Raw genomic sequence first — 11,911 nt, forward strand, 5'->3', positions numbered from 1 at the left:
ATATAAGCCTATTTGTGATACTAATATATAAAGACAGACACACCATTAAAGTGCCCCAAATGAGATACACGATTGACCCAAAGATTCTGCCAGAAATGTGTCTTTAGATTGGTGATCAACTACCCACAGCTACCCACCCACACAGACCACAGCAACCCCCCCCACTCTGGAATCCCACCGACTACAGCCTCCCTCTCTCCAGACCCCCCTCTTACCACAGCCTGCCCCTCTCCAGACCTCACTGACCACAATCACCCCCTCTCCAGATTCCCTGACCACAGCCTCCCCCTCTCTGTAGCCCCACTGACCACATCCACCCTGTCTATATACCCCTACTGACCACAGTCTCCCCCCCTCCAGATCCCCGCTGAACATTGCTGTCCACTCTCAGATCCTCACTGACCACAGCCGTACTGTCTCTGAACCCCCACTGACCACAGACTCCCGCTCTCTGGATTCCCACTGACCACAGCTGACTCTCTCAGACCCCCACTGACCACAGCCTCCCCCTCTCCAGACCCCCACTGACCACTGCCTCCCCCTCTCTGGATCCCCACTGACCACAGCCTCCTCCCTCTCCGGACCCCCACTGACCACAGCCTCCCCCTCTCCGGACCCCCACTGACCACAGCCTCCCCCTCTCCGGACCCCCACTGACCACAGCCTCCCCCTCTCCGGACCCCCACTGACCACAGCCTCCCCCTCTCCGGACCCCCACTGACCACAGCCTCCCCCTCTCCGGATCCCCACTGACCACAGCCTCCCCCTCTCCGGATCCCCACTGACCACAGCCTCCCCCGCTCCAGGTCCCCACTGACCACAGCCTCCCCCTCTCCGGACCCCCATTGACCACAGCCTCCTCTCCAGACGCCCACTGATCACAGCCTCTCCCTCTCCGGACCCCCACTGACCACTGGAAGAGCTTTGACAAAGGGTCATCTGGACTCGAAATGTCAGCTCTTTTCTCTCCTCGCAGATGCTGCCCGACCTGCTGAGATTTTCTAGCATTTTCTCTTTTGGCCTCACTGACCACCGCCTGCTCTCTGACACACTGACCATTACCCGCTCTCGTGGCACCCTCTGCCCGCTCTCCGGCCGCCGCTCGCGCGGCGCTCCCCAACCGCCGGAAGCGGGTCCGGACTGAAACACGATCCAGAGAATGGGGGAGATCAACACACCCGCGGACAGCCCTGTGCTGCAGGACCACGCGTCGCCATCAACTCTGACAGTGAATACAGATTAAACATCAAGTCTTTATTCGGTGTCTTTGTTTCCGTGTGTCCCTAACTGAAATGGGTTAAATTATATTTTTCCAGAATGGTGCTTCCCTCCTCCTCAGTATGATGGAATGGCTCAGTCCCTTGGTTACCGCTCCTAGTAACCGAGCCCAGATTGACAGGAGCCGCCTGTCAATCAAAACCCAGCAGAGACAGGGGAGACTGGCAGTGCAAGCCCAGGGAGCCGAGACAGAGGGGACTGGCAGTGCAAACCCAGGTAGCAGAGACAGAGGGGACACTGCTGTGCAGATCCAGGGAGCAGAGACAGAGGGGACACTAGTGTGCAAACCCAGGGAGCAGAGACAGAGGGGGGACTGGCAGTGCAAATCCAGGGAGCAGAGACAGAGGGGAGACTGGCAGTGCAAACCCAGGGAGCAGAGACAGAGGGGACACTGCTGTGCAGATCCAGGGAGCAGAGACAGAGGGGACACTAGTGTGCAAACCCAGGGAGCAGAGACAGAGGGGGGACTGGCAGTGCAAATCCAGGGAGCAGAGACAGAGGGGAGGCTGGCAGTGCAAACCCAGGGAGCAGAGACAGGGGAGACTGGCAGTGCAAGCCCAGGGAGCAGAGACAGGGGAGACTGGCAGTGCAAACCCAGGGAGCAGAGACAGAGGGGAGACTGGCAGTCCAAGCCCAGGGAGCAGAGACAGAGGGGAAACTGGCAGTGCAAGCCCAGGGAGCAGAGACAAGGGGAGACTGGCAGTGCACACCCAGGGAGCAGAGACAGAGGAGATGGCAGTGCAAACTCAGGGAGCAGAGACAGAGGAGACTGGCAGTGAAAATCCAGGGAGCAGAGACAGGGGAGACTGGCAGTGCAAGCCCAGGGAGCAGAGACAGAGGAGACTGGCAGTGCAAACCCAGGGAGCAGAGACAGAGGGGACACTGCTGTGCAATCCAGGGAGCAGAGACTGAGGGGACACTAGTGTGCAAATCCAGGGAGCAGAGACAGAGGAGACTGACAGTGCAAACCCAGTGAGTAGAGACAGAGGGGAGACTGGCAGTGCACACCCAGGGAGCAGAGACAGAGGAGACTGACAGTGCAAACCCAGGGAGCAGAGACAGAGGGGACACTGCTGTGCAAACCCAGGGAGCAGAGACAGAGGGGACACTGACAGTGCAAATCCAGGGAGCAGAGACAGAGGAGACTGACAGTGAAAACCCAGTGAGCAGAGACAGAGGGGTGACTGGCAGTCCAAGCCCAGGGAGCAGAGACAGAGGGGAGACTGCAGTGCAAATCCAGGGAGCAGAGACAGGGGAAACTGGCAGTGCAAGCCCAGGGAGCAGAGACAGAGGGGAGACTGGCAGTGCACACCCAGGGAACAGAGACAGAGGAGATAGCAGTGCAAATCCAGGGAGCAGAGACAGAGGAGACTGGCAGTACAAATCCAGGGAGCAGAGACAGGGGAGACTGGCAGTGCAAGCCCAGGGAGCAGAGACAGAGGAGACTGGCAGTGCAAACCCAGGGAGCAGAGACAGAGGGGACACTGCTGTGCAAATCCAGGGAGCAGAGACAGAGGAGAGACTGGCAGTGCAAATCTAGGGAGCAGAAACAGAGGGGAAACTGCAGTGCAAATCCAGGGAGCAGAGACAGAGGGGAGATTGGCAGTGCAAATCCAGGGAGCAGAGACAGAGGAGACTGGCAGTGCACACCCAGGGAGCAGAGACAGAGGGGGAGACTGGCAGTGCACACCCAGGGAGCAGAGACAGAGAGGGAGACTGGCAGTGCAAACCCAGGGAGCAGAGACAGAGGGGGAGACTGGCAGTGCACACCCAGGGAGCAGAGACAGAGGGGGAGACTGGCAGTGCAAACCCAGGGAGCAGAGACAGGGGAGACTAGCTGTGCAAACCCAGGGAGCAGAGACGGAGGAGACAGGCAGTGCAAACCCAGGGAGCAGAGACAGAGGGGGAGACTGGCAGTGCAAGCCCAGGGAGCAGAGACAGAGGAGACTGGCGGTGCAAACCCAGAGATAGGGGAGACTGGCAGTGCAAACCCAGGGAGCAGAGACGGAGGAGACAGGCAGTGCAAACCCAGGGAGCAGAGACAGAGGAGACTGGCAGTGCAAACCCAGAGATAGGGGAGACTGGCAGTGCAAACCCAGGGAGCAGAGACAGGGGAGACAGGCAGTGCAAACCCAGGGAGCAGAGACAGAGGAGACTGGCAGTGCAAACCCAGAGATAGGGGAGACTGGCAGTGCAAACTCAGGGAGCAGAGACAGGGGAGACAGGGAGACTGACAGTGCAAGCCCAGAGAGCAGAGATAGGGGAGACTGGCAGTGCAAACACTGGCTTCATTACAAAGCAGATACACAATTTTGTCTTTTCCAAACTTTTTGATTAATATTTAGCATGTATTTCTCCCCCACCTTTTTTAAAGGCCACCTATGATTTGCTGATGCTCCTGTTTAATGATGAATCATATCATAAAACTACAAGATGTAGGGTGAGATTCTCTGGCCTCTCCTCAGTGTTTATCTTGACTGTGCACCGTTCACTGCCAGCTGGACCAGAGGATTCCACCAGGGTCATCCTGATTCAAAACGTTAGCTCCAATCTCTCTCCACAGATGCTGTCAGACCTGCTGAGATTTTCCTGCATTTTCTGTTTTTGTTTCAAATTCCAGCGCCCGCAGTATTTTGCCTTTATCAGAAAATTCCATTCTTGCTAACAGAAATAGGCCATCAAGTCTGCTCTGCCATTCATGACTGATCTGATGTGATAATTCTCAACTCCACTTTATAGCCATAAACTTTGATTCCCTTACTGATTGAAAATCTTCCCACCTTAGCCTAAAACATACCTAATGATCCAGATGCTACACTCACCGTAATAAAGAATTCCACAGAATTACTGCCCTCTGAGAGAAGAGATTTCTCCTCATCTCTGACTTAAATGGATGACCCCTTACTTTAAAATTATGCCTTCTGGTCCTAGACTCTCCCACAAGGGGAAACAACCACTCAGCATCTATCCTGTCAATCCCCCTGAGAATTATATCTCAATAAGGTCACCTCTCGTTTTTCTAAATTCCAGGTCCAACCTATTAAAACTCTCCTCCATTTTCTCTCCAAGAAAATCCCTCCATACTTAGGATCAAGCTAATGGCACAGTGGCACAGTGGTTAGCACTGCAGCCTCACAGTGCCAGGGGACCGAGTTTGATTCCTAGCTTGCATCACTGTCTGCGTGGAGTCTGCACGTTCTCCACGTGTCTGTGTGAGTTTCCTCCTGAAAGATGTGCTGGATAGGTGCATTGGCAGTGCTAAATTCTCCCTCATTGTCCCTGAACAAACGCCTGTGTGATGACTAGAGGATTTTCACAGTAATTTCATTGCAGTGTTAACTTAAGCCTACTTGTGACTAATAAATAAACTTTTACTTTTTTTACTTCCCTGGATTGCCTCCAATGCCAGTGTACCTTTCCTTAGATAAGGAGAACAAAACTGTTCATAGTATTCCAGGTGTGGTCTAACTATTGCCTTAAGTAGTTTTGGCAAAATCTCCCTATTTTTATACTTCATTCCCTTTGAAATTAAGGCCAACATTCCACTTGCCTTCCCTATTACTTGCTGAACTTACATGATAGCTTTTTATGATTTATGCAGCTCTTTACAGTCTTTCTCCATTTAAATAATATTCAGCTCCTTTATTCTTCCTACCAAAGTGCATATGTTCACATTTTCCCCATTACATTCTATGTGCCATCTTTTTGCCTACTCAGCTAACCTGATTAGTTAACAGAGAGTTGTAGACTTAGAAAAGGATATTATGATTTGAAAAGTTTTCCTATTGTTTTAATTATAATTTGGTGTTTGTTGTTTGTCTTCTGTGGATGGCAATGCCATTCGAATTCGCAATCAAACGGGGGGGAAGAGAGGGACAGGAGTAAGTTTTCTTCCATTTATTTATGATTTGTGTTTATCGTTTTATGCTCAATTGTTATATCGTTTGCTGATTGATCCCTAGTTTAAAGAGGACAATGAAAGTTGGTACCTTTGTATCTTTCAGTTGAATTCATGAGAAGGCACTGAGCTGGCCTAGTGCTATCAAACAAAAGATTTAACAAATGTTTCATCTTTTTAAAATAAAGAGGGACGCAACTGATAACATCCAAACTATACAAAAGACAATTGAAAACTTTATTTGATTAAATAATATTATTTCCAACTTTGACTGTGTACTCCAGGCCCTACAGTATCCATCAGCCCTGAAAGGTACCTTTGTTCTTAACTTTTCTTTAATGTATAATACAAAATGAATGTTATTACAAATGAGGTCAACACTAAAGGAAACATGGTGATGTATTTACAAACATTTGTTATTGACCAGAGAAAGTTGTGGTTGAAGAGAAGGGTTTGGGAGCTCTGTTAAACTGTGACAAATTCTGTGAATCTGCTTAAGATTTGCATTTCATAAGAACATAAGAAATAGGAGCAGGAGTAGGCCATCTAGCCCTTCGAGCCTGCCCCGCCATTCAATAAGATCATGGCTGATCTGTTGTGGCTCAGTTCCACTTTCCCGCCCTCTCCCCATAACCCTTAATCCCCTCTCTTATCAAGAACCCATCAACCCGCTTCTTAAAAATATTTAGCGAGGCAGCCTCCACCACTTCAACGGGCAGAGAATTCCAGAGATTCACCACCCTTTGAGTGAAGAAGTTCCTCCTCAACTCCGTTCTAAACCGCCTCCCCTTTATCTTGAGGCTGTGCCCCCTAGTCCTACTGTCTTTTTTGAGCGGGAAGAGTCTCTCCACCTCTATCCTATCCATCCCATTCATCATCTTATACGTCTCAATGAGATCTCCCCTCATTCTTCTAAACTCTAACGAGTACAAGCCTAGTTTATTCAGCCTCTCCTCATAGCTCAATCCCCTCAACTCCGGTATCAGCCTAGTAAACCTCCTCTGCACTCCCTCCAGGGCCAAAATATCCTTGCGCAGGTGCGGCGCCCAAAACTGCACACAGTACTCCAGCTGCGGCCTCACCAATGCCCTATACAGCTGCAGCAAGACCTCCCTACTTTTATATTCAATCCCCCTCGCTATGAAGGCCAGCATCCCATTCGCCTTCCTGACCACCTGCTGCACCTGCAAGCTGGGTTTTTGCGACTCATGCACAAGGACCCCGAGGTCACTCTGCACCGTCGCCTGCTGCAGTTTTTCGCCACGTAAGTAATAGTCCTTCCTACCATTCTTCCTACCAAAGTGGACCACCTCACACTTGCCAACATTAAATTCCATTTGCCATTTCCTGGCCCATTCGCCCAGCCTATCTAGATCCTTCTGCAGACTCTCCACACCCTCCGCACAATTTGCCTTTCCCCCAATCTTGGTGTCATCAGCAAATTTCGACACCCTGCACTCGGTTCCCTCCTCCAGATCATCTATACATAACAATGTATGTTTGTGTTGTTAGTGGTGGAACAATATTCTACCACAAATACTGTAAACCAGACTCAATTAATTAATTAATCTCAATTAATCTCAGACTGGAATTTGTTCGCACATACATACATATCTGTTCATACAAATCGTATTGACATGCACATTTGTCATGTGCTGGTTTAAAAATATCTGTATAAATGCCTACACATCTATTACAATACTGATAAATACATTTATATGGAACAGATGCATTAAATATAACAACAAAAGGTAAAGGTCAATCAATCATTGATGACTGTGAGTGTGATGGACACATAGTGTGAAAGATACAAGATGACCAACAAGCACTCCCTCCAGATGTATCTTAATGTTGAATGCTCAGATCAACTATTGATGTTATGTCACAGTGGCATGGTGCTTAGCACTGCTGCCTCACAGCCCCAAGGGCCTGGGTTCAATTCCAGCCTAGGGTGACTGGCTGTTTTCACTTTCTCCCCTTGTCTGCATGGGTTTCCTCTGGCTGGTCCGGTTTCCCCCCCACAGTCCAAAGATGTGCAGGTTAAGTGGAGTGGTCATGCTAAATTGTCCCTTAGTATTCCAAGATGTGTTGATTAGGGGGATTAGTGGGGTAAATAGGTGGGATTACTGGGATAGGGCCTGGGTAAAGTGCTCTGTCAGAGAGTCGATGCAGACTCGATGGGCCGAAAACTTGTCTCTGTAAGGATTCTACGATTTCCCTTTTACCCACCGTTGAGCTAACTCTACTCCCACCTTCAGGTATATAATCTGTCTCTAACTTTGGCTACTCTTATGTTTTAACCCTAATTAGGTCTTCTTCCATACCAGAGATGCTATTTTTGAAACAAATCATGAGAGGAGCACACACCATATCATATTTAATTTGAATATTTTGATCTTGACAGCATGTTCAAAACCATACCTGTCATTCTCAAGGCTACATGCTATCAGCCAGTTAACTCAAGTTTATAAAAGCTAAATACTGTGGATACTGGAATCTGAAACAAAATGTTGGAAAAACTCAGCAGCTCTGGCAGAGTCTGCAAAGAGAGAGAACAGAGGTAACATTCTGAGTCTGTGTGACCCTTGTTCAGAGTTAAAAAGAGGGAGAATTGTGTTGGATTATATTCTGTGTAAGAGGGGGGTGGAACAGAGTAGAAGGTCAGCTATCAGTTGGAGCTAGGAGAGGTTGCAACAAAGATGCAGCAAAACTTAAGAACAAATTTATGTTACTCCATTGGATATAAAATATCTTTAATAAAAGGACACTAATCAGCAATTATTTAAGATATTCCATCATGTTTAGAAACTGTAACTAATTTCTGCATCATTCAAAGTCTAATAGCTCAAGCTATAGTAATTGTCCGTTTAAATTTTAAGAATTATTTTAAGTTAATCCACAATTCAATTATTTTACCATATATTGTGACTATTTTGTCAATGTTACAAACTGCTAAATAAAGAACATTATTGTGCAAAGCCAAGGAATGCACTTTTATAACTTGGAGATCTATAGTATAAGCGAGGAAAGCAAGGCATTTAATGTTTTTTTTTGAACAGGAGGTGAATTTTAGCTAATTGCCTCTTTAATAATAATAATAAACATAACCAGACTGAATCCTGGGATGGTGGGACTGACGTAATAAGAGAGATTGAGTCAGGATAGTTTCCTTGAACAGTGTGTGACAGAACCTACGAGGGAGCAAGCTATCTTAGATCTGGTGTTGTGTAACGAGGCAGGTAGAATTAGGGATCTTCTTGTGAGGGATCCTCTTGGGATGAGTGATCATAGGATGGTTGAATTTTTGATGCAGATGAAGGATGAGAAAGTAGGGTCCCGAACCTGTGTCCTCTGTTTGAACAGAGGGGAGTATGATATGATGAGAGCGGAATTGGCGAATGTAGATTGGGGGCGCAGATTGGTTGGTAGGATGGCTGAGGAACAGTGGAGGATTTTTAAGGAGATCTTTTTCGGTACTCAGCAGAAATATATTCCAATGGTAAAGAAGGAACGTAGGAGAAGGGATAACCAGTCATGGTTATCTAAGGAAATAAAGGAGAGTATTAAATTAGAAGCTGATGCGTTCAGAGTGGCTAAAAGTAGTGGGTGATTAGAAGATTGGGAAAAATTTAAGAATCAACAAAGAATGACTAAGAAGGTGATAAAGAAAGGAAAGATAGACTATGAAGCTAAACTAGCACTAAATATAAAAAAGGACAGTAAAAGTTTTTACAAATATATAAAGAAGAGAAGGCTGGCTAGAGTGAATGTTGGACCCTTAGAGGATGAGAGGGGGGATTTAGTGGTGGGAGATGAGGAAATGGCTGAGGCTTTAAATAAGTTTTTTGCCTCGGTCTTCACAGAGGAGGACACGAATAGTTTGCCGGATCTTAAAGACAGAAGGATAGTAGGAGTTGAGGGCCTGAATGCAATTACTGTCACTAGAGAGGTAGTGCTTGATAGACTAATGGGACTGAAGGTGGACAAGTCCCCAGGACCGTATGGGATGCATCCCAGGGTTCTGAAAGAAATGGCAGAGGTAATAGTGGATGCCTTAGTAATTATTTACCAAAATTCGCTGGATTCCGGGGAAGTGCCGGAAGATTGGAAAATGGCTAATGTTACGCCGCTGTTTAAAAAAGGTAGCAGACAAAGGGCAGGGAATTACAGGCTGGTTAGTTTAACGTCTGTGGTTGGAAAAATGCTAGAATCCGTCATCAAAGAAGAAATAGCGAGGCACCTAGAAAAGAATGGTTTGATCGAGCAGACGCAGCACAGATTCGTTAAGGGGAAGTTGTGTTTGACAAATTTATTGGATTTCTATGAGGATGTGACTAGTGCAGTAGACAGAGGGGAACCGGTGGATGTGGTGTTTTTAGATTTCCAAAAGGTGTTTGATAAGGTGCCTCATAAAAGGTTGCTACAGAAGGTTAGGGTGCACGGAGTTGGGGGTAAACTGTTAGCGTGGATAGAGGATTGGCTGTCTAATAGGAAGCAGAGAGTTGGTATCAATAGGTGCTATTCTGGTTGGTGGTTGGTGATTAGTGGAGTGCCACAGGGATAGGTGCTGGGGCCTCAACTATTTACCATTTATATAGATGATCTGGAGGAGGGGGCTGAGCGTAGGGTGACGAAATTTGCTGATGACACGAAGATGAGTGGAAAAGCAAATTGCGTGGAGGGTGTGGGAAGTCTGCAGAGGTATCTGGATAGGCTAAGCGAGTGGGCGAGGACCTGGCAGATGGAGAATAATGTTAGCAAGTGTGAGGTTATCCACTTTGGCAGAAATAATAGTCGGAGGGATCATTATTTAAAAGGCGAAAAGCTGCAGCATGCTACAGTGCAGAGGGGCCTGGGGGTCCTTGTGCACAAGTCGCAAAAACCCAGTCTGCAGGTGCAGCAGGTGATCGAGAAGGCGAATGGAATGTTGGCCTTTATAGCGAGGGGGATAAAATATAAAATAGGGAGGTCTTGCTGCAACTGTACAGGGTACTGGTGAGGCCACAGCTGGAGTACTGTGGGCTGTTTTGGTCGCCGCACTTGCAGAAGGGTATATTGGCCTTGGAGGGAGTGCAGAGGAGGTTCACTAGGCTGATATCGGAGATGAGGGGGTTGGACTATGAAGAGAGACTAAATAGACTGGGTCTGTACTTGTTGGAGTTTAGAAGGATGAGGGGAGATCTTATAGATATGTATAAGATAATGAAGGGGATGGATAGGGTAGAGGTAGAGTGATTCTTCCCACTTAGAAAGGATAGCAGGACTACAGGGCACAGCCTCAAGATAAGGGGGGGGGGTGCAGTTTAGATCAAAGTTGAGGAGGAACTTCTTCACTCAAAGGGTGGTGAATCTCTGAAATTTTCTGCCCGTTGAAGTGGTGGAGGCTACCTCGTTAAATATATTTAAGACACGGGTAGATAGGTTTTTGATAGACAAGGGAATTAAGGGTTATGGGGAGAAAGCGGGAAAGTTGAACTGATCCACTTCAGATCAGCCATGATCTTATTGAATGGCGGGGCAGGCTCGAAGGACTAGATGGCCTACTCCTGCTCCTATTTCTTATGTTCAGTTAGGATTATATTCACTCCAGTTTAGAAGAATGAGGGAGAATTTCATAGAAATCTATAAAATCCTAACAGGATTGGACAGGGTAGATATAGGAAGGATTTTACCTATGGTGGGGGTGGGGGTGGGGGGGTGTGTGAGCGTGTCCAGGAGTAGGGGTCATAATTTAAGAATTAGGGGTAAACTTTTTAGGACAGAGATGTGGAGAAATTCTTTCACCCAGAGAGTGATAAGTCTGTGGAATTTGTTACCACAAAGAAGTTGAGGACAAAACATTGCATGTTTTCAAGAAGGTGTTAGATGTAGCTCGTGGGGTGAAGGGTATCAAAGGATAAGGGGGTGTGGGAAAAGCGGGATCAGGCTATAGAGTTGGATGATCAGTCATGATCAAAATGAATGGAGGAGCAGGCTCGAAGGGCTGAATGGCTTCCTCCTGCCCCTATTTTCTATGCTTCTACATCAGTTTCAATGCTTTCCTTTTCGATTATGACACAAAGAACTCTATATGAGGAACTAAACATTTCTTCAGATGAGGGTAACACGTTTCTGAAATATCCTACAGAATCAAAAATCTCTGAAAATTCAACAAAGACTCTTTTTTATTGTGCTTCAGAGCAAATAAAACATTGTTGAATACTGTTAAGATTTTTGTTGCTCCCAGTACACCTATAAAGCTTTGTAATACATTTAAGGGAATGTTGTCGGCTGGCCATTTTATTATCGCCTTTGAAAAATGACATGGTTAACTAAGAGTTCTTCCACTCCGTCACGGTGGATATGAAGTACACGCAGTTCATGCAGGGATTCCCAGCACATTTGCCCTCTTGCAAGCTTGCAATAGCAGGAGACCAACAGGTCACCCAGATTTACGATACAGGAATGTCTGCAAGACTTCAAGTTGACCAGTATCAGAATTGATGCAGGAGAAGTCCACGCTGCTGATCAGAGTACCTGGAGAGGCGCAGTCAGAAAGGATGTGGGTGAAAGCAGAGGACAAAATAAATGATCAAAAGAGAGTCCACCGGTCGATAAGCACATCAGTCAGCCATGGCCAACTCTATTGATGTAGCTCTTGGGGTTAAAGTGATCAAGGGATATGAGGGGGGAAGGTGAGATCAAGATATTGAATTCGATGATCAGCCATGATCAAAATGAATAGTGGAGCAGGCT

At 47.2% G+C, this 11,911-nt stretch overlaps 1 protein-coding gene across 3 annotated transcripts in view; it reads right to left on the reverse strand.

The window, feature by feature from the left end:
* ulk4 (unc-51 like kinase 4) overlaps window positions 1-1,134 on the reverse strand; it is a 390,892-nt gene extending 389,758 nt beyond the window's left edge. For 2 of the 3 annotated variants that reach the window (XM_080201895.1, XM_080201898.1), the window contains exon 1: window positions 1,057-1,134. The gene's annotated coding sequence lies outside the window, so the exon portion shown is untranslated. The remainder of the gene's footprint in view (window positions 1-1,056) is intronic. The other variant, XM_080201896.1, reaches the window with a different exon arrangement.
* Between the last annotated feature and the right edge of the window lie 10,777 nt (window positions 1,135-11,911).

Source organism: Carcharhinus amblyrhynchos, chromosome 2, assembly GCF_965287045.1.
Source record: "Carcharhinus amblyrhynchos chromosome 2, sCarAmb.v2.hapA, whole genome shotgun sequence".
In the NCBI taxonomy this organism is placed as follows: Eukaryota; Metazoa; Chordata; class Chondrichthyes; order Carcharhiniformes; family Carcharhinidae; genus Carcharhinus; species Carcharhinus amblyrhynchos.